Source organism: Poecilia formosa, unplaced genomic scaffold (assembly GCF_000485575.1).
Source record: "Poecilia formosa unplaced genomic scaffold, Poecilia_formosa-5.1.2 Scaffold164, whole genome shotgun sequence".
Lineage (NCBI taxonomy): Eukaryota > Metazoa > Chordata > Actinopteri > Cyprinodontiformes > Poeciliidae > Poecilia > Poecilia formosa.
This window is the reverse complement of record NW_006800103.1, coordinates 433,138-455,118: the sequence shown is the minus strand read 5'-3', so window position 1 is coordinate 455,118 and position 21,981 is coordinate 433,138. Positions and strand designations below refer to the sequence as shown.

Below are 21,981 nucleotides of genomic sequence, written 5' to 3'. Positions count from 1 at the left end.
GTTGTGTTTTGTGGATCTGGTGAAAGGTTATGGCTGTGTCCTGTATTGTGTTGTGGCTGCCTAGTAATCCTGATCTTCATCATAATGTTCAATGATGTAATCTCGGGATCTGATCTTTGCTCTTTGGAAATGATGATGTTTTGTTGGCATCTTCAAGTCTTGACCGTCAGTATGCACTGAGCCTGATGGCCAATGGGTGAAAAAGATTCCTTCCTCTTAGTTTAAAAGCAGTGGAAGAGTACAAATATTTCAGTATCTTTCTCACATGCGGTCATAGGTTGGAGTGAGAGATGGATAGACAGTCTGCATGTTTATCTTTAGTGATCCATGTTTTATGTTGGTTAGTCATGAGAAAAAAAGCAGAGCTCTCAATTTTTTTTGTCTACATTCCAGCCCTCACTTTTCGTCATGAGATACAGATCATGACAAAAGTCTAGATACAAGCAGCTGGAGAGGGCTCCCACCCTACTGGCCTCAACCTTGGACTCTCAACACTTGAGGTTTCCATCAGGAACTTAGACATTTTTGCTTGAGACGGGAATGCCTCAGTTTCCCTCCAGGACATGTTATCCTTTTGACCCAAGCTGGATAAGAAGATGACAATGATTGATGGATGGAGTTCCCTATTCCTTGGCATACACCTTGTTTCCAGCATGTACTGTCAGTATAACCCACCTTTATGTATACTGCTCAAAAAAATAAAGGGAACATTTCACTTTAATTTTGTGTGTGGCTCCAAATCCAGGCCTCCATTGGTTAATAAATTTGATTTCCATTGATGATTTTTGTGTGATTTTGTTGTCAGCACATTCAACTTTGTACAGAACAAAGTATTCAATGAGAATATTTCATTCATTCAGATCTAGGATGTGTTATTTGAGTGTTCCCTTTATTTTTTTGAGCAGTGTATATCAGAGCTTCATTTATGCCGCAGAAATATTTTTTTGTAAAAGGTCCCAAAGTCCAAAAGCTGTTCATTTAGAAGCATTTGCATAGAAGCTGTGTGTGTGTGTGTGTGTGTGTGTGGGTGTGTGTGCGTGTGTGTCCCTTTCTGTGAAATATGAAAGTAAAAAGTTCATAAGATAAAATATTTTTAAAGTTTTAAACTAAACACAAGATTTTTTTAACACAGTGGATGATCTGGCTTTAAAGAGTTTTAAAGAATCATTTGTAAAAGTAAAGAAGAAAGACCAACAAATTAAATTTTGGTCTTAGTTCTACAACATTTTAATTGAGTCGAGCCTTAATGTGTGTCTGATAAAACAGACCCTGCTCAATTTAGATACAAATATTAGAAACTAAAAAAGAAAAAAAATTATAAAAAATACACTTCCTTTCCAAATAAGGTAAAAAAAAGAAATGTAATAAATCATATGTGAATAAAAAACAGAATACAGAAATAGTTTTGAAATACCTTTACAGTTTTTAGGGGCGTAAAAATGTATTGGGGGTGTACAAATAGATTTTTCACAGACATAAAGATCATTTGTAGTAAATGAAAAGGAAGAATTCCTTGTTAGATGTAATACCATCAGGTAGAATAAATCTGAGTAAACATCTGGTGCAGTCTGCTTGGTATATAGAGCAAAACATTTTTATTGCATGATTCATGCCCATACTTTGGAGTGGGAGTCCTCTTGGATTGCAGTAGTCTGAATGAAAACATAATTCAGTTAAACTATCAATATATTGATTTGATTTAATTTGATTCAAAAGTTTACTGAATTTTATGTGAGAAACTGAAATCTGACTTCCACTTAAATCTAACTGTATGAGACACACGAATATGACATGTATGTTTTCATAATAAAAATACTCGGATTACATTTAGTCTGGCTTAGCTCTATATTTAAAAAAAAAAAAAAAGGTGACAGAACCACAGAGGATATGTGGTTATATTCACATATTTAACCTGATAGTTTTGAGTAAAATTGGACTTCAAGATCACAAATGGAAGCATTTCCTCTTTACATAAGTGTGTTAGAATCTTTTCCCTTCTCCGTTCACTCCACTCACCGTTTCGATCCTGAGTACGTTGAGTTTATACAGCTGCCTCAAACCGCCAGTGCGCGCACGCTTTCAGGCACACAACCACACACGAGAATACGGGGAGCTGTGCGCACATTTTCTGGCTCCGGGAGGAAAGAGAGGGATCGTGTGCAGGGCGAAGGCGGTTGGGAGGTGTAGCTGCTCTGCTTTTTAGAGACGCGGTCATGAAACTGGGGGGGGGAGATCAGAGCTGAGGAATGCATCGCGAGGGAGTGCCCTCCTCCACCTCGCAGCTTCACCTTCACTCTCCGAATGCACAGCGCAGAAATCCCCGCCCTCACTCCGTTCAGCTAGCCAATCATATCCTCCTGCTTCTGCCGTGGCCCCGCCCTCCTCCTCGCTCTCCCAGCAGAGAGCTTTGGAACCGGAGAGGTAAAGAGAGAGGGCGCGAGGGATCAGGCAGACGAGGTGCACGCACACGCGGCAGAGGTGCCAAAAAGCACGCGAGGACGCGGGACTCACAAACGCTCAGGCGCGTGCGCGTGAGGAGCGGGGAACCGTTTTCTTGAGCTGACATAGAAGAAAAAGAACAAAAAAAAAAAATAGCGTGGTGTTTAAGGAGGAGAAAGCAGCAGCGTGGTGTGGTTTTTTTCCTGCACCGGTTTTCCTTTTTCATCCCTTACATGGATCGGAGAGAATAAGAAAGAAGTGAGACAAGAGACGGAGGAGAGTCAACATCAGAAGTGAGAGCGATCGTAAAGAAAATTTAAAGAAAAGGAAAGAAGAAAGAAAGAAGAAAAGAAAAGCACAAGGCTTGTGCGTTTTTGTCTCTTCCAAAAAGAAGGGAAGGAAGAAAAGCCAACCAGAGAAGACAGACGGAGGTGTTTTCCTGCTTTTCTTCAGCCACTCGGGTCCTGCGTGTGCCTGAAAGGATCCTATGTTTCTGGAAGCTTTAACCCTTTAAACTGGAGTACTTATACAGACAAGGTACACACAGCCCAATTCAATTTTCTTCCTTCCCTTTTCTTCCAGCTGCACGGTGGTGGTGTGTGTGTGTGTGTGTGCTGCGAATCTGTGTGCCTGCATGCCTTGGGAAATTGCTTGGTCTCTAGTCAATTGACTGTCATTGTGTGAATTCACTGACTGAATGTAAACTCATTGACGAAACAACACGGCGAGTGTGTGTGTGTGTGTGTGTGTGTGTGAGAGTGTGTGTGTGTTGAAATAATGGCAGAAAGAAAGTCGGAAAACAAAGAAGCAATGAAAAGGAGAAAAGCTTTTTTTTCAGAATCTGTTTTTTTAAATTCTTCCTCTGATTTCTGTTTTCACCAGGTTTTCCTCTCCTGTCTTAAGGACTGTAGGATGCTGGGATGTTTTTCAGTGCTGGTTATTTTTCCCTCGTATTTTCCTGCCAATCCAAACTGAAAGTTAATCCTCCATAACGGCCCGTTTTTCAATCCAGGTTTCAACATGTTGTTGACGGCATAGTTTCCAGGTTTCCTTCGAGCAGCTCCAGATCAGGGCTGAGGGGGGATTGTCCTGGCCTCAGCCACTGTGGATTGCAGCAGGCCTGATGAATTACACTAGTGTGACGCTCTTTGCTGAAGATAGGCAGCTGCACTGAATTCACACCAACAGAGAGTTTCACGTCAGCCTTTAAAGGTCAGATCTGTCCTGAGGACAGGGTTGCCTCTAGATGATAACACTGAACGAGAAGCAGACACTTTTAATTCAATTATACCTTCAAAAGAACACTTGGTCTCATTTCATGTCGACTTCGCTTTGACTTTGAATTCTCCACATCACTGTGTCCACTTTTTTTTTTTTTTTTTTTAGCCGAGAAGACATTTCTCCGAAAAGGACTTCTTTTTTTTTCTTCTTTTTTTTCATTCTCCTGAAATGGAAGCCTACTTTTTGAGGTTGCAATCTTCAGCATTGCTTTTCTGCCACACACACACACTTCAGCCTTTGCGTGGGCATTAGAGTAGAAGGCAGGAAAGCCAGTTGGAGTTTCCATAATGTTAGTAAATCAATGCTTTTTGTTTCATCTCCGACAGAAGGCATCCCAAAATGCTGGCCGCAGGCGTTGCTCGTCAAATAACTGCAGTAGTCTAGAGTATAAAGTTAAAACTTTATCATCCAGAAAGCATGAGTGCAGAGAAAAACTACTTTAGCTGAAAAGTCTTATAATGAGCAAACTTGGCATAAAACACAAAAGTTCCTTCAGAAGTTCTAATTTCTCTAATCTTTGGGTTTCTGTGGATATTATCTGGAGTGAAAATGAACAAGGAAGGTAAACCTAAATCTCATAGATCACATTAAGATTAAAGTTCAAGTAAATTGTGTTTCCGTGATGTAATTTATGGAAGTATTTTTGGCTTCTGTATGACAGAAATTAATTGAAGAGTGAAAAGTTTTGATCTGTCACCCAGTGTGTGCCAGAGTAATAGTAAAAGGTGCATTAAGCCGACCTGATTTGCCATCGGAACAATTTAACGCTTCGGCTTTTAGTCCTTGTGTTTTCTGAAAGGCTTGATGGTGATGTGTGTGTGTGTGTGTGTGTGTGTTTTGTAGGGGTGAGGTGACGGTTAGGTTGACGGGACTCTGCCTCTGCTCACACACAGAAAGAGAAGATGGGCTTTTGCTTTTTGCCTCATCCCTTCCGGACAGAGATTTGCATTCCACCGCCACTGTCTCTTGTTTGGTGTGTGTGTGTGTGTGTGTGTGTGTGTGTGTGTGTGGCTGGGTGTGTGTGTGTGTTGAGGACATCACTTTCTTTCTTTTCTCCTTCTTCCCATATATAACACACAAATTGCGTTTTGTACAACAAATTAAAAAATAAGCTTCATTGAGACACGAGGGTGTGAGTGTGTTTGGTGTGTGTGACATGGCAAAGGAGGAAGTGGGTGATGGATTAAAGGAATTAAACTGTCACTGTGAGAGGAAACATGCTGAAAAACTGTGGATGGACAGGCCGTAAAGAACGGAGGGCACAGACAGTGGTGGAGGCAGGAACATGTGTGACTGGTTAAGATTCCTGCAGGGATTTTACCCTGATAAGACGAAAGGGAGCAGTGAAATTTTACATCCTTTACATAAAAATGTATATACATAAAAATGTGTATAATAGTTCAAGTAAAGTACTTACTTTCTGTTCCCTTAAATATGTTCTGTGTCAATGTATTTTCTGTTTTGCAATAATTTTACGTCTCCAGCTTTTATGACTTTGAGGCTTTGAGGCACTGCTCACTAAAACATCTGAATATTACTGCGCACAGTTATAACCGCTTTCTACTGACAGTTCAATACGATGAGGTGAGGTTTAAAAAGATTTATCGCCTTACTACTGTGTTATTACTCCACGTTCTTGGCTCACAATAGCAAAAAAAATAATCCAAGTAAAATCTTTGTTTTTTTTTTCTACTCAGTTTTATTACAGTATTATTATCACAAAATATAACAGTTTTTTTTTTCTATGTTTCAAATTGAATTCTTTGTGAACATTTTGAAACATTTTTTTTTTCTATTTCTTTCTTTTTTTAGCTTTTCTGGAATGTTTTAGTGGATTAGGACTTGTGTGAGTTTCAGACCAACCCCTGTGCAGCACAATGCAGTCAGTCAGGCAGCACAGACAGCTGCTACATTCCACTAGTGGTAAAGCTAATGAGAAAAAAAACACTCTGAAATGGCACTACTAATGTTCAGCAGCACACGTCTACCTGCGTTATGTTGGAGCTTCTTTTTTTCAGGGTTTTTCTTTTTTTTTTTTTTTTTTTGCAACAATCAGTTTGTTTATACTAAACAAGAGTCCACAAGTGAGCTCATAATTGTTATCTACATACATTTACCCAAAAATCTAAAAAGGTTATAATATGTAGTTATTAAGGGACTTAAATATCTGTGTGGCATAAAATTGCTTTAACAAAGAAATATAACCATAACTATATTTTATTTAATTGAGGGAAATTTTCGAAACAGATAAAATAGTTTTTAGGTACTTTATTCAAAAGTTTGTGGTAAAAATGCTAGAAAATATTATGTGCAGCATGCACAGTTCAGTGTGTTTACTTATTTTTTTTTTACATTTTTGCGAACCTGACTCCATTTCAACCCACAACTCTGAGGCTGAATGATTGATTTCCAAGGCAACAGCTTTGATATGAAGATGAGGAGTTGGGTGGAAGCTAATATTTCCGTGTTTTTGTAGAATGTGTTATTTATTTATTTATTTTTACATTTGAACATTTCAGTGTTTTCCAGTTTTTTTTTTTTATTACACCAGTTTATTCCCTGTTCATATCAGATTAATCTTCGTTGTTGTACATAAAAGACTGACCTGTTTACTTCAAGTTCAGTTTTATTCATCACACAAGTTGCATTTAAAGTCTTTCTAACGTCACTTTAACGAAAAGTATTACATTGATTAAATGTAAAAATAGTGGGATTCCTCCTAAATGAATTTAATTCAGTGCAGCAGAGTTTCACTTCATTTTCAAATCTGTCAGCCGAAATAATTGATTTACTCGAATGCAGCAGCTCAATAAAATGCAGTCCTGTTATAGTCCTGTCCTTTCTAATTGAAATAAATGAAACCTAATTGTTAATTACTCCGACTTTCTTTTTCCAAATGCTTTTCCATAGTGCTTTCTCTGACTAAATTGTTATAGTCCAAACAACAGTTTTCTCAAAATGCTATATTGGCTAATATATTGTCATTTTTATTTAATTTCCATTTAGTAAATTATTTTTTAAACACTTGTCTTCTCAATTTAGCTTTAGCATGCTGAAAGAACAAAATTACATTTTGGATGAATGTTTTTCAGTTCCGTGTGTATTCACGGAGAGATAAAGGTTTGAAACACACAGTCTGTGTGTGCGTGGGGGTGTGTGTGTGTATCCTAGCGTTTCAGATTATTCTTTTTTTTTTTCTTCCATCCTGAGGCTTTATCAGATTATTATAGATGTATTTGCAGATTAAAGGGACAGTGTGTGTGTGAAAAACTGACCACTGAGGCAGACAATGTGACTAGCCAACCATTATATGACCTGCTGGATCCCAGCACCACTACACACACACACACACACACACACGGATATATGTACATGTTCACATGAGCAGCCATGCATGCGCGGGGGAACACACACATTGTGGTGAACAGCTTTGTGTTTCTGGTCAAGGCCGGAGAAACAGGCTACCTGTCTTATATGCTGACTGATTATATATATATATATATATATATATGTGTGTGTGTGTGTGTCCAGGAGTGTGAAGGTACTTTACATCATGAGAGTCGGTCTGCTTTTAAGAAACTTGACTCTTCTCGATTTCTCATTCCTGCACTTTTCCTGCACTCTTTCATTCTGACACACGCACACACACACACACACACACACAAGCACACATACACAATGCTTAACCATGCATGCGCCCCACCACCTCCCCCAAACACACACAACTAATTCTATGTCTCTCTGTAGCTCTCTCTCCACAAATAGAGCATGATCTCCTAGCAACGAGGCCTTTGAGAGGGATGTGTGAGATAGATTGAGTGTCTGCAATATAGGAGTCTGTGTGTGTGTGTGTGTGTGTGTGTGTTTAGGTTTCAAAGCCAGAACGATGATGAAAGTCATCAGAGCAAGGACACCGCTTTGAAGCGGAAGTTAAGGAATGAATGCAAGAAGGCGGCTCGTCCTTGGAAGGAAAACTTTGTGGGTTTCCTTTCCGTCGGATTGCGTTACCGTTGGTGGGACAGAAACTTTTTGAATAGTTGTATATTGAACATCGATCTGCTGTATAACATTATTGTTCGGCAGCACAGACGCCTGGTAACAGGCCTGAGTGGTGGAAGAGCAGGAGACCTGAACGACATCCCAGGAGAGCGATGCCGGGCCGAGCAGGAGAAACCTTGATGCGGGTTCTGCTGGCTGTTGTATAATCTTGTTTACTGAAGCTGAGCTGGACCACGAATCAAACGGTTCTGGTGCACTGCTGGCAGCGCTCTGGGTTTTAATCTTACAACAACAGAAAAGGCACCAGAATCTGAATGTTTTCTATCAATTGCTGCGTCTTAATCATGTTTTGTAATCGCACCGAGCCGAGGTTTTATTTTTTAGATCAGTTCTCATGTCCTGTTTAAACAAGTTTTTGACCATATTTGCTGCCATGACACGATATACATGTCAGTTTTCCACAAAATATATTTTTTTATTTCTTTATTAAACACAAATTGACATTTTTTCTTTTTTATCTTTGAAGCCATAAAAGTAATCTAAGAAGCAATCAGTTTAATACAGAGCACATTTATGCATTTTGTTAGTAACTAATCACTGATGGCAATAATAACAAAAAAACAGTAATTTCAGGTTTTCAGGGAGTTTACTTCAGTACAGGGCAGCATATAAATTAAATTCAGGAGAACACACAACTGTGATGAGCTGGGAGTCTGCATGCTCCCATCCCTCACCAGCAACCCTGAAATATTTTTATAAGCATTTCATAAAAGATTTATTTGAATCGTTGTTCAGAAATTTGCGAAGAAAGCACAAATGTATTCAATAAACAAATGCCAGAGCAGAAAACAGAACAATCTTGTCTCAAAATTAAAGAAAGGGGGACATATAATACATCTAATTACCAAAAAAAAAAAAAAAAACAGACCATAAACATCATGGTGCCATAAATAAAGCAAGTTTTTGTTATGCAAACATCTTTATATAATTAAACATCTCAGATTTGGTTTTGATGTCGGTTTAGTAGATTGGAAACATAGGATTTATTTATTGGTCAAAATTCGACACATTTAAACATTCCCATCATGTTTGAACTTGGCGTTGCCCTGCAGGTGACATGTTGAAAAAGTTTGAACAAGTCCAAAAGATTGTCTACTTCCCAAAGATGTCTCAAAATAAACTTATTGTTTTAGCCTCTGCAAATTAAAAGGTATTATAGAACTTGATGACTTGCAAACTAAATCACTTATCACTGACAACTTTAATGACTTTAATGTTCAAACACTAGATGGTACTTGAGCAGAACCTGTTCACATTTGACTTTCCTTAGCTCCACCGCTCACTCACCGCTGCTGATGTCTTTCAACGGAAACCCAAAACCCTTTCAGTCCTGCTGATTCAAAAGAGGAATGCAGGCCTTCAAGCTCCTACATATCAACATTACCAGGCATTCTTGTGTTGCTTCGGTGTGCAGAGCCTGTAGGTGACGGATACGTCTGCTCACTTTCTGCTGCAACAAGAAACAAAAAGACAAGCGAGAGCCTTCTGGTAATTGGATACAGTGAGTAGTAATACAGCAACTAATTGTAGTTGTACATTCTTAATAAGTATTTATTAAAAACAAACAATTGAATAGAATATACTTTATTGATCCCCAAGGGGAAATCTTGGGTAATAAATACAAAGTTTGTAAAATATATATATATATATATATATACCTAAGAGTGATGAGTTCAAAATGACTATATATAAACAAATGACAAGCAATCACATGCAATATATTAATCAATAAATCTATAAATTAGTGCAGAAAAAAATTGGATCAAATAGCACAGACTTGTAAAGCATGAAGGCAACAAGCAGAAATGACTTTCTGTGGCGCACTTTGGAAAAATGCTATAAATAAACATAAATAAATACAAATGCAAAGTACTCCAAATTTAATTGATGTTGCTTCATGCTCAGTAAAACTAGATTATGTAGCAGTAATCATTTGCTTTGAAGAACTTTGTACTGAGTGGACAAACGGGAGGTTGAAGGAAGCAAACATTTCCTTTGCTCTCCATGTTCAGAACACTTCCGTAACCACTTCTTCCCCCGTCTGTTCTTTGTTGAGTAAATTAGAAAAATGTACCATTTTTGATGTTTGTTTGCTCTTATTTATTCCACCATAAAGTTGCAACACTGTTTCCCTCCACTTTTGGACCGCACGATATGAGAGCAGGGAGGTTTCCAAACAGATTCGGAGGAGTTTACACTAAGCTAAGAGAGGGAGAAAAGAGGAAGCTCGTGAATGATGAGGTGCTTGCTGACAAAGTGTTTCTTATCAGAGACTCAGTCCAGATGGTTTGCAAACACACCTCCTCTTCTCGCTCTCTGCTGCTCCTCCTGTCTCTCTCATCCTCCTTATTTCACTTCTCTCCTTATTTCCTCCGTTTCTTCAGCTGCTTAATCCCCTCTTTCTTTTAACCGGACCCGGTGCTATCTTGCATGGAGCATACCGCTATGAACCGGGCTCTTTAATAAAATGTCCCACCTTAGATAAAAGCGGAGTGTCTGTGTGATGGTAAAGTCCTTATCTAGAGAGCTGCACTCACTGGATTATGGTGGTCTGCAACTGCATTATGTCAGACATCACTGCTGCAGATGTCGCAAGGTAGCAGAAGACAAAGTGCAGCTGAAGGGGGATAAGACGAGCAGATAACTGTCACAATCAGCCAGCTCTATAAGGCTGCATGTGATGAAACTCCTTCTGAAAGCAGGAAGTGACCAGAGGCAAGGCAGAATGATCGTCATCGCAAATATAAATGCAGATTAAATTGAAAAATTTTAATATTTCATATCGACAAATATATAAAAAATTTATACCAAGAGTAAATACAATAGTGCATTTTTAATTATTTAATTTATTCAAGGAAAAACACCATCCAAACATTTTTAACATGAAAATGCAATTGTTAAATCATAAATTAACTCCGATTAACCACATTTTATAATAACCACACCCAGGCCAGGTCACTGCCAGTTCAGTGCAATGAAAATGTCACTACAGCAGGCTTATTAACCTAAAAAATCACATCAGTTACAGATTTAAAGTAATAGTCGCAAGCAGCTCTCAGTTCTGAAAGTGCTAAATTCAATTTAGAAATACTTCCCCAGAAATAATTTAAATAGCGTTTTAACTTGTATTATCCAAGTTGTAGAAATGTCTCCTGTAGCCGTCTGTATTACAGCTATCCTGCGTAAGCCTCTGACTGAAGACACTGTGTTGTCTCATGATGCTACAGGTCATCCATAATGTAAAAAGGTAATTCTGAGGTCTGTGATGCTTCTGAACCACAGTGTAAACCAGCACGGATGACTAAAATTTGAAATGGCTGACCTGCCGTTCTCACTCCTGGATCACATCAAGACATTGAATATTTGCCTCGGTTTTAGTGTTCTTGATTCACCAATAAAAAAGACACTCGGCAGTAAAAAGGCCTTCATGAGGAGAGATCCAAGGAAAACCTGTGCCGACGAAAAACACAGAGTCCCGACTCACATCTGGCAAAAATCATTAATTCTGCTTCCTCCAAAAAGAGAAACGCTGAAGGATTTTTGTGCCTTAAAGTTAAGCTGCCTTTGTACATCTGGACAGTGATGCAAAACACAGCAACAACTCCACCTCTGAATGGCTAAAAGAAAAAGACATAAATGATTGGTGGTGTCGTAATCCAGAGGTGAATCCAATCAGACGCTGTGATGTCACAAACAAAAGCCTCAGCATCGCTTGATGGTAGCTGCTGCTACCAAACATGGTGCAACCAGCTATTAAATTTAACTCAAATAGTTTTTTTTTTTTTTTTTTTTTCAATTTGCATGAGGTTGTTTTTGAAAGCTGTTTCCCATTAATAAACGTTGTATTAATTCAATAACAGGGTTCTGCGTGTACTCAGGTTATCTCATTTATAGATGTTTGATCAGAGACATTGAAGTGTGACAAAAAGTCAAAAACAAAAGAAATCTGTTAAGGGTCAAATACGTTTTATGACACTGTGTGTGTGTGTGTGTGTGTGTGTTGTTACACACAGCCAGAGGACATGTTCAGTACAGCCTGGCTCCTTTGTGGTTTTATCTGGCGTCTCTGGGAAATAAAGACTGACGTAATGGGAAAAGGAACCATGAGCACCAGGTTGTGATGGGTGTGTGTGTGTGTGTGTGTGTGTGTGTGTGTGTGCGTGCGTGTGTGTGCGTGCGCGCGTACTTCTACTTGATAGTGTGTGTGATAGTGTCGGCTCATATCAGTACTTTTATAAAACATGAATGTTTATATTATTGGCAAATAGTTTCCACTGTTTTTACTTAAGCAAACCTTTATTTTATCTTCATACACATTTGTGAAAGCTTTGCAAAAAATGCCAGTTTTTTGTTGCACAACATGTAGTGGCCATAATGCATGATGTTTAATATTCACTAGCCAATTTGTTTAAATCATTTGAATAATTTCCAGTCTACGTAGTCCACGTTTCATATTGTCCATAAACCCATATTTCCTTACACTCCATATCCCCCAGATTATTTTCACATTTAATTCTACTTGTCTTAAATTATGCATGTTTCAACACAGTGGTGCTCAGAAAACATTTTTAGGTTTGCTTATGTCATTAATGTTACTGTTGTTCGTTGTTTTTTTTTGCATTTACTATGCATTCGTGCATTTCTTTGTTTTCCTGTCAGCAATGCTTGCTATATAGTCCAGGACTGAAGATCCTGGGCTATATAGCATAGTCCATATTTCAATAGAAATATGGACTAAAATCCATATTTCTATGTGTTGCTTATTCAAACTGTTACACAGAAAATCAATCACTTCTTTTTTGCAACTAAACAGAAACTTCTTTTTCTTTTTTTATGGTTTTGTAGATGTTAATGATTTAAAGTAAACCAAAATGAGGGTAACTAGAGAAGACACAATTAAGAAAATATGTTTTAAAAAGTTATCTTTACAAAAATAAGTTGCATTTTAGTCTAAAAACAATGAATCATGTACAGTCAGAGTTTTTTCTGAGTTTGTCATTAAATAATGAGACATGAACATACATAAGTCATTCACTCAGATCAAATTACTCTCAACTACAAAACGGAGTTTATTTTTTAATGAACAGTGATGATGATTTTTTTGAATACATAAAACACTTTTTATCTGTCTTGCTGCAAACTTTACAAGCATGCCTTGAGGAAAGTGTAGCTTCACAGGAGAGAGAGTAAGGCGAGACGAGGCGAGCTGTGAGTGAGCGACTGGATGCTCAGGTGAATCCTCCGACTGAGATCATAACGGCCAGCATTTTCACAGCCGCAGCCCGAGTGGAGAGGGATCAGACAGAATGATAACCCCGGACATTAATCTGCTGAGGAAAATCATAGACATTCAGCTGTGTTGAAAAAGCTGAGAGAACAAACACAGAGATGCCCTCTATACGCCGAGGAGACCCCCCTCCTTCTGCCCCACCACCCCCGCTCCCTCCACTCAGCTCTTTTGTGAGGTTGTGTCGGGTAAGCGAAGGTTACAACCCCCAACAGGCTGTGGGGTCATCTTACAGGAAGGGTGTGTGTGACCTGTCTGTGTGTGTGTGTGTGTGTGTGTCAGAGACAGACCTGCCCAGACATGTATGCTTTTTTTTTTTAATGCACTGCTATGCATCTTTGGTCAGATAACGGATTTGCTGTGATTCTTGTTGGACACACAAACATGTTTTTGCATGTCAAACACACACACACACACACACACACACACACACATTCAGTCACAGATTGAAACATGTGGTAGCTGCTGCTTAATGCTTTCAGTTTAAACAGTTTTTCCCTTTTCTGGCTGTGTTGGTCTCCGTCTTTGCCGCTGAATCGGCACGCTCTCTTCCATATGACGAATACATATATATTTTGTCTTATGTTTGAATAGTTATGAATCTCTTGACGTTCTCTCTTTCTGCTTTTTATATTTGCATTTTCAGTTTTGTTTATCTTTTTTAATCTCACCTGTTTTGGTTTTATGCCTTGTTGCCGGGTTAGGAGGAGCCGCGGGAGTTACAGACCAGTCTTGGAAGATTTCGTTCCTCCTCAGTTTGTTTATTTAATTGATTTTACGTAGCAGCAGCCACTCGAGACCTTTAATACAAGTGAATGCATCCTTATATTCCACTTTTCTGCATCTGAAGTAGTGACACACATGTTTCCCATTCTCGATGTTCCCCTGCAGTCAGTAAAATTTATGACTGTGGCGCTGTCGGACGAAATCACCAAAAGGGAAAAGAGCCTTCTTTTCATCTTGTCTCCGTTTCCATGTAACCTAATCACACAGAATAAAAGTTAGGTCAGGGCACACTTCACCCTTATCTTCTATTACACATATGTTTTGTGCGTTCATGTCTGAGGGTGGGGGGTTTCCCAGTGTTCCTTGGGAGCATTTCTGCTACCAAGGAAGGTTTTCAGGGACACACATGAAATAGAGCCCACAAATCCACTCTCGAATGTCTGCATTCTCAATATTTTCTCTGTTCAGAAGATTTTGGCCGTCATAAAAAACATTTTAATATGTGGTTTGATTGTAATTGTGGGTTAGAGTTATTGGATATCTACATGCATGAGTTTTGAAATCACGAGTTAAACTGAGTTTACAGTAGACACATTGAACTCAGCGAGAGAATATGTGGATTGATTGCACCAGTCCTGCCCCTGCGGTATTGTAGTTCTATCTGGAAGGTTAGAGTTAGAGCATGCTCATCTGTAACGGCATTTGTACATTTGTACAGGACAAACAGTCATGCAGACACACCAGACAGTCATGTTTTTGGACTGTGGGAGGAAGCCGGAGTACCCGGAGGGAACCCACACATGCAGAGGGAGATCATGGTGACATCATGCAGGTCTGGGGAAGGTCCGGGATTCGAACCTTCTTGCTCCAAGGCAGCAGTACTACCAACTGCACCGCTGTGCAGCACCTTGACATCTCACATTCGCTCAGTACATGCTTTGTGTTTGTGGTGCAACTTGACAAAAGTCTGTGCCCACAGAGAGGTCACTGGTTGTTTTGTTCCTGTTCAGGTTAGACAATCAGACATTATGTCGTTGAGTTATATCGATGACATTTTAAAAATAAATATGGACTGATATAAAAAAAACTATGATTTGAAAGTATAATTAATTCAGATTTTATTGCTTTTAACAATTTATCAAAAACTGTAACAATGTATCTGCATTAAATTAATTTTTGGCACAATGATCATAAATAAGCATATAAGCATTTTTATTGTACGATGCTTGCACATCCTGTGTGTGTGTTTGCATGTGCATACACATAAAGAAACAATGACTTTAGCATTCATGCATTTAGACCAGCAACAGTCATCCTTTGTGCATTTTGTGACACTTTGCATGCAGATTGTTTAGGTGAAAATGTACTTCCTCGTTTATTAATACCTTCCTGTGTAACATATGTGGCTGCTGCGCCCACTCTTTGCATTTAATGCCAGCGGTGAGGCGAAAGTCAACCAATTAAGCCGACATCCATATGTAGCATAACACTCACTGCCCACTCAGCTTCGTGAGTGCAAACACACACATGCTGGCACATTTGGGCTCCCACTTTTCTCAGTTAGTTTTCCGCTCTTTTTAATTATTCCCTCAGACAGGTTGATTTCATTTATGCATTTCATTTGAATAAGCGGCACGCGGATGTAACTAGTCTCAGATGATAATTACATTTTCTCTGCCGGACTGAAGCAGAAGGACTTTACTATAACAGGTGCCTTTTGCACACACTTACACACCTGGTCATGGCACATATCAGCCTGCGATGTCCACCTTCTGAATTTGATCAGTCTTTCTTCTTTATGTGCATGCATGTATGTAAATATAAACAAAGCCCAGGTTTTCTTGTAAGATAAGTTCAGAGTTAAACTTGTTGCACTGAGCTAAAATGGCTTTCTTTCTAACAGTATTGTTTCATGTTTGTTAAAAAGTGGGCAGTCAGTGCTTCAATGTAGGGCCTTGATCAAAAGATCTGTGTATTATTGGGTATTGGATGCGACTAAAGACTGGTCTTTGATTTACAGGATCATTATTTATATTCTAAACATTTTTTGATTACTCCTCGTTTGGTTTAGTCCTGATGCTCGGTGTTTTCGTTGCCACTAAGTGAATCAACTTCTGGTTGTTGCAATCAGTTGCTTGCTTTGACATAATCTGAGTGCTTGTAAAGCTGGTGATGCACAGATTCCTCAGCTGCTGCGTAGGTTCATGTAGAACTGACTGACTTGGTGGCCGATTGATTCAGCTTTCAAAAATCTGATTTGTTTTTCTGGTTCATCATAATGGACCAACAGAGTAATCTGACAATACTGGTAAAAACCCTTCAAATACTAACAATAAACTTTATCTGTGTTTTGTTAAAAAAAAAATAATCTCAGCAACACAACAACCAATCTAAGAGACTCTTAAAAGTAAACTTTATAGCTGCTGCTGCATATTATGCATAGAAAACAGTCTTGTTTTAAAGTATCACTTGCTATTTAAATTTTACATATTTATCTCATCGCTTACTTGTAAGAACCGTTGTTAATTGCAAACAAAATGAATATGAAATAAATGTTGTCCAGCTGGTATTTTATCTAACATACAGTATCTAATAGTAAGTTGTTTTCCTCCCAAATATTTCTCTAGACTTTTTAAGCTTCTTTAAAAATTATGTTTTTAATTAAAACCTCTGTTCATAACATTTAATCATTTAGTTAGAGCCAAATCAATCTGTACAAATCTGCTGCAGTTTATGTTGCGCAGTTACCAATTTATGAGGTAACTAAATTGGGTTTTACCCGATAAATTGGTAAATACAAATTTACCAACTGTTCTCACAGAACAGGAGTCTGTGAGACGTTTCTTTGTCCCTTGATGAAGACATGCAGAAAACATCACAAGGAACCGAAAATAAGATTGTCAGCAAAATTTGAGGCGTGTTTTATTAAATTACTTCACACCTGACGCTGGAAGAATACACATCCCTCTAAAATAGCTGTTTAGCTCCAGCAGAGCTTTTGTTTAAACAGAATGGGGAATAAAATGCATAAGCTGCAAAAACATTTCTTTCAAAAATCTTTGTATTGACTCCCTGTCATCCACCCTAACCAAATAAGACTCTTTAAGTAGCCTTGGACTCAGTTGTTATAAATCCCAGCTTGTGTTATGGCAGGCTGCAGCTCCATGGGGTAATTAGCATCAAGGCAGCCAGCCAGGCTCGGGGTAAGGAATGATAGTTTATGACTGAAAGCACAGAAACAAACATTTAAGACCAAAACTGAGCCAACAACAACCATTCAACAGGACCCATTTACAGTGTTTGTATACTGCGCACTCTGTTTGCATTTTTTTCATAAACTAGAAGCAAGTATTCTCGTTTGTAGACGACAAAGGTTTCATTAACTTCCTTCAGTTTCTTAAACACGTTACACAATATGTTGTCGTAGTTGGGTTAGGTTATTCCTGTAGCCTCTGATTGTGGTTGCAGGGTGCATGAGTGAAAAAACAAAAAAACAACAACCAGAAGAATCTCTTGTTTGTTTTTTTTTGTTGTTGTTGTTGTTTTTAACAGAGATTGATTTTCATGGCTGCTTCAAATTGAGGTGCTGCTTTCTTCTTGTTTCTCATCTGTTGGTAAAATATGTAAACTGAGCAATGCAGTGCTGGAATAATCCCATTTCACTTTGTGTGCATGTTCAACACACACTCCTTTAACCCACAAGCTCATCAGAGATTCCACAGCTGCACAGTATGTCACAAATGTATCATTGTATCGGTAAGAAACCACACACTGGGCTTATCAAGAGTACCTGCTCCAAATGCAATGAATGTTTGCAAATTATTTAAGTAGAATGCATTATGGCTAACTGTGCCTGTGATTTATTTGACTTGGGTTTTTTTTAATGCAGCATAAAATGTTTCAGAAGGTAAAGAGGTGATAAGGAGGTCAAGTCATTAAGAAACTACAACTAAGTTTCCTCATTGCCAAAGCAGCAGATGTATGCCAGAAGTTACTTTTTTTTTTTTAATCTTGTTGTTCAGATGGAAATAATAAATTTGATTAAATTCTTTCCAGCAGCTGGAACTCATTACCTTGACTCCATGTTTGCTATGAACCCAAAGTAGAAAGACATTTAGTTTATTTATCACAACTTGTATCATTAGTGCAGCATACGCCACACCATTTTCCTGACATCATGCAGCCTTTACAGATACAACCACAAACAGTGCAAGCAGTATGGGAGCTTCCCAGGGTCATGTGTGTGATTATCAAAATGGACAAAAAAAAGAATAAACTCAGCTAAGCTGTACACCAGTTGGTGCAAAAATACAGCCACTAACATGTAATTAGCTGCCAAAACAAAGCTTTTTACTGGAACTTCTGCTCTGTGACTGGAGTCGGTCTTACCAACACCACTGGGAATAGGGTGGATAAAAAAGCTGATTGACTGTGCCACATTTCTCTACTTTTATTTTGTGACTTCATAGTTTGTAGGCCATCATAACTTTTGTAGAATCCACAAATCAGCAATAAGTGATATTATTCTGCTCATTAAGACAGAAATGGATACGGTAAGCAGTCCTGCCAGCGATTCCCTAATAAAGGTGCTACTGTTCCCCTTTGATATTTTACACAGACCAAACGGAGACAGCTCACCGCCACATCAGAGTGTGCTTACAGGCTACAATCTAACATTACAAAATAAGCAGCTGCTGTTTTGCTTAGTAGGGTGATGCTGGTCTGGTTTTCACTTTCATATGAACACCCAGAATATCTCCATCCCTGGTGTCAGTTTCCAAAAGTATCTACATTGGCCATCTTTTGTGTTTTTAGTTTTTTACACACCGATGTGCATCTTCTGCAGCTCAGCTGTGCTCTAAAGGGAAGAGTCCAAACTCTGCAAATAACTGAAGCACATTTAACATAAGTGTCCCTGTGGTTATGCCAAAATGACCTGCTTATTGTGGAAGCAAAGCTTAACTTTGCTCGTTTATAGCAGTTTTGCTTGTTCATCCATCCCGGTGCCCTTCAAACAACTGCGCAGACACAACCTCTAATAATGTGAAAGAGGCAGAGACGGAGGAACAGTGTGTGTCGAGAGAAAATAAAAACAGAGGGCAAAAGGATTGATAGAAGAAGCAAATCAGAAAAAGACTGTAGGCTGTTTGAATCTAATGCTATGCAGAGATGCAGAGACTAACCAGTGCATGAACAGCAAAGCTTAGTGCTTTGATTTACTGGCAGGCCATCACTGTGGAAACGGATTAGTGACCTCAATTGTAGCAAGGTCCCACTCAGGTACACTCTGTAGGTGTGTGTCTGTTTGTCTGTGTGTGTGCGTGTACATGCGTGTGTGTGTCAATTCAGCAATCAGCCAGTAAATACATGTGTTTGTCTGTGGTAGTTTTGATCTGAGGATTGTTCTCAGCAGATTTTAGGCACATGTTCCTTTTATATTTGATGACTTTATTAGGATGTGGTTCTTTTGAGGACCGAAGTCCAACCATAATTAGAATGACTGCTGTGTTACTTGCATATGATGTTTGCATCTGTTTGCATCAAAACAATCCAACATTTGAAATTACATACTGAGCAGGACACCGTCTTTGGGAAGGCAGTTATTTTATCATGTGCATGATGAGACTGTGAACAGGTTTTCCACACATCTGGATGCAAAGTCTATATGTGTGTGTGTGTGTGTGTGTGTGTGTGTGTGTGTGTGTGTTTGTGTGTCTGACTGTGCCACAGCTGATAAATTCCTGATTTTACGATCAACCAGCAAAAACAGCACATCCGTTTCCCACCCAGCTAAGCTTAAATAAAGACCTTTGTAACATTTCAAAGTTGTTTTTTTAATAGAACAAAGAAATGCTGAAAATAAATCATATTTAAGAATAATATAATTGAAAAATCATAAAGTTTTAGATGTTAAAATAATAGAAGCACAAATTGCTTACAACATAGCAAATGTCCAAAAGAGATTTTTGATATGTATTGAGAGGACAGTTTTGTTTATTCTGATTGAATCCTCATTATGCTAATTGGAGGAGTTTAGTCTCATGTGTTGCTTCTCAAACCTGATTCTATAATGGCTAATAACTGTATCCATAAATCAGACCTGTATGAACTATGTTGGATATTATAAAAGGCAACTGAACATTTACGTCTCTAGCTAGTAGGACAGAAAAACGTATTACGATACAATGTTTTCATTGAAGAATTTTGACAGTGATCAGTTTAGTGGACTGGGTGACCTGTTTGGAGCATTTTGTACAGAAATGTGTGGTTGTCCAGGGTAACGGGTTTCCTGCAAAGAGCTGCTTGTTACAACAAGGCTTTAACAGCAAGCGGAGAACTTGTAGATTTCTCTGACTCAACCCACAAAATCCGAAAACATATTTTAAAGGGGTCATAATGTTTTGGCTCATCAGCACCATCTCTCATCAGTTTGGATGAGCTAATGTTGGGGGGGGGGATACCTGGTGAGTGTGCAGCAGACCAGGTCATTATGAGCTGTCAGGAGTCGCTGTTACAGACTGAGGAAGCAAACAGTGAGCTGAAAGCTAAGCAGGGCTGCGGGCTGCAATGGTGAGAATAAGCTAATTGATTTTCGTCACTGACACAAAATTGACTAATGGAGCTTTAAATTACAGGGAAGGCAGGGGAGCTTTGTTATCATATCAGACATTCATGTTAAACACAGTGCTTCAGTTAAAATCTACACAAGATTTAACACTCAAGTGGCACGACGAATGAATAACCAGCTGGGCCACGGATCCTAAAAAGGTGATTCTCCTAAAATCCCCGTCCCCTCTGCCAGCTCTGATGGATAATTGCTAAAAAGCTCGAGATTTAAAGAAGCGCCTGGAACATTTGCTACGGTTGCCTCAGGTTACCCGTTTCACCGTTTGCTGCAATTATGTCAAAACCATTAAGTGATATTTTGCTTTCTTGTTTCTCTCGTATGAAACCTCAAAAGCAGTCGGATTGAAGGTAACACTATATTACGGTGAGTCGGATTCTGGCAGGTATAATTGGCAGTTATTTGACAAGGTCTCAGTTTATGAGACTAAAGATAAGATCTAGCCTCATCACCGATGGGTCTGATGTTCGGTTCAGATCTCATATTATCGTGTGAGTTGGTCGGTTGTAGTTGTATTGTCTAAATGGGACCACCAACTTTTAAGACGTTAAATTACTGATTTCCTGTCAGTTATCAGTACATCAAAAATTACTTTAAGCATCAATCATGTAATTTATTGAGACAATCTTTGACAGCTGCATTTAGCATTTGTTTTCTGCTGATTGGATCACCCAAAGCACAGGTCAGCGGTAGCTTTGAACAGGGCCCAAGATGACAAATGATTCTCTGGAGTTATTTGTTTGTCTGCTTGGGTCACTCATCACAGTTTCTGCTGATTATGGCCTGAAATGGGAGCTGAATGAACATGTCTGTACAGCTGCAGGCTTCATTGAGCACAGCTCTCAGGAAAGGGAGGAGAATTTATCAACCGAGCCGAGATGACGGCTGTGAGAGAGGAGGAGAATTGGGAAGAGTGGCTAAACCAGGACATCAGGATCAGATTTTAATCTGTCAATTAAGCTGAGTGAACAGAGACATTCCCTGACACCCCTCCGCTCGCCAAACCTGGCTCAAGATCTTTCGCTTTTTCTTCTTTCATTTTTCTTCCTAGTTGTTCTGTAAATCTGGACTTGATATAAATTCATTAACACAAAGTCTTTTTTGTTTTGGGGGGGTTTTCCCTTCTCTTCATCCTGTTTTCCTTTTCTTCTTGCATTGACCGACTTTCTTTTAAGAGTGTACCGACCAAAATCTAGTGGCCAAATTCCAATTTCAGCTTCTTGTAAAACTGCCAGCATTGATTTTAGCCGGCTTCCAATTTCTTTTTACAAAATCCAATATTAGATATTAAAAAAAAGACTTAAAAATATTATTTCTAGCTTTCTTTCGCGGAGCAGTTGTCAATTATTTATGATAGCGGAGGCAACAACACACAACTGTAAGTCAGAGCAGTAAGTGTAAAACGGGGTTTGAATAATGTTTAGAAACAGAAAAAATGAGAACATCAGTCAGAGAGGTTAGCAGTATGAAAACAGCAGTATGTACGCACATTTGATTTTCAAAACACTGAAGTTTTCCATCCTGAATTTCCATGATTGAGATTGGAAGATAAAACAGAGCTACT

General features: G+C 38.8%; 1 protein-coding gene across 14 annotated transcripts in view; it reads left to right on the top strand.

The window, feature by feature from the left end:
* LOC103146627 (teneurin-3-like) overlaps window positions 1-21,981 on the top strand; it is a 290,558-nt gene that overhangs the window by 96,983 nt on the left and 171,594 nt on the right. Inside the window, exon 1 of one of the 14 annotated variants that reach the window (XM_016677786.1) lies at window positions 2,094-2,976. The exons of the other annotated variants lie outside the window; for them this stretch is intronic. The gene's annotated coding sequence lies outside the window, so the exon portion shown is untranslated. Of the gene's footprint in view, window positions 1-2,093; window positions 2,977-21,981 lie in introns of those variants that run through there. 14 annotated transcript variants of the gene reach the window in all.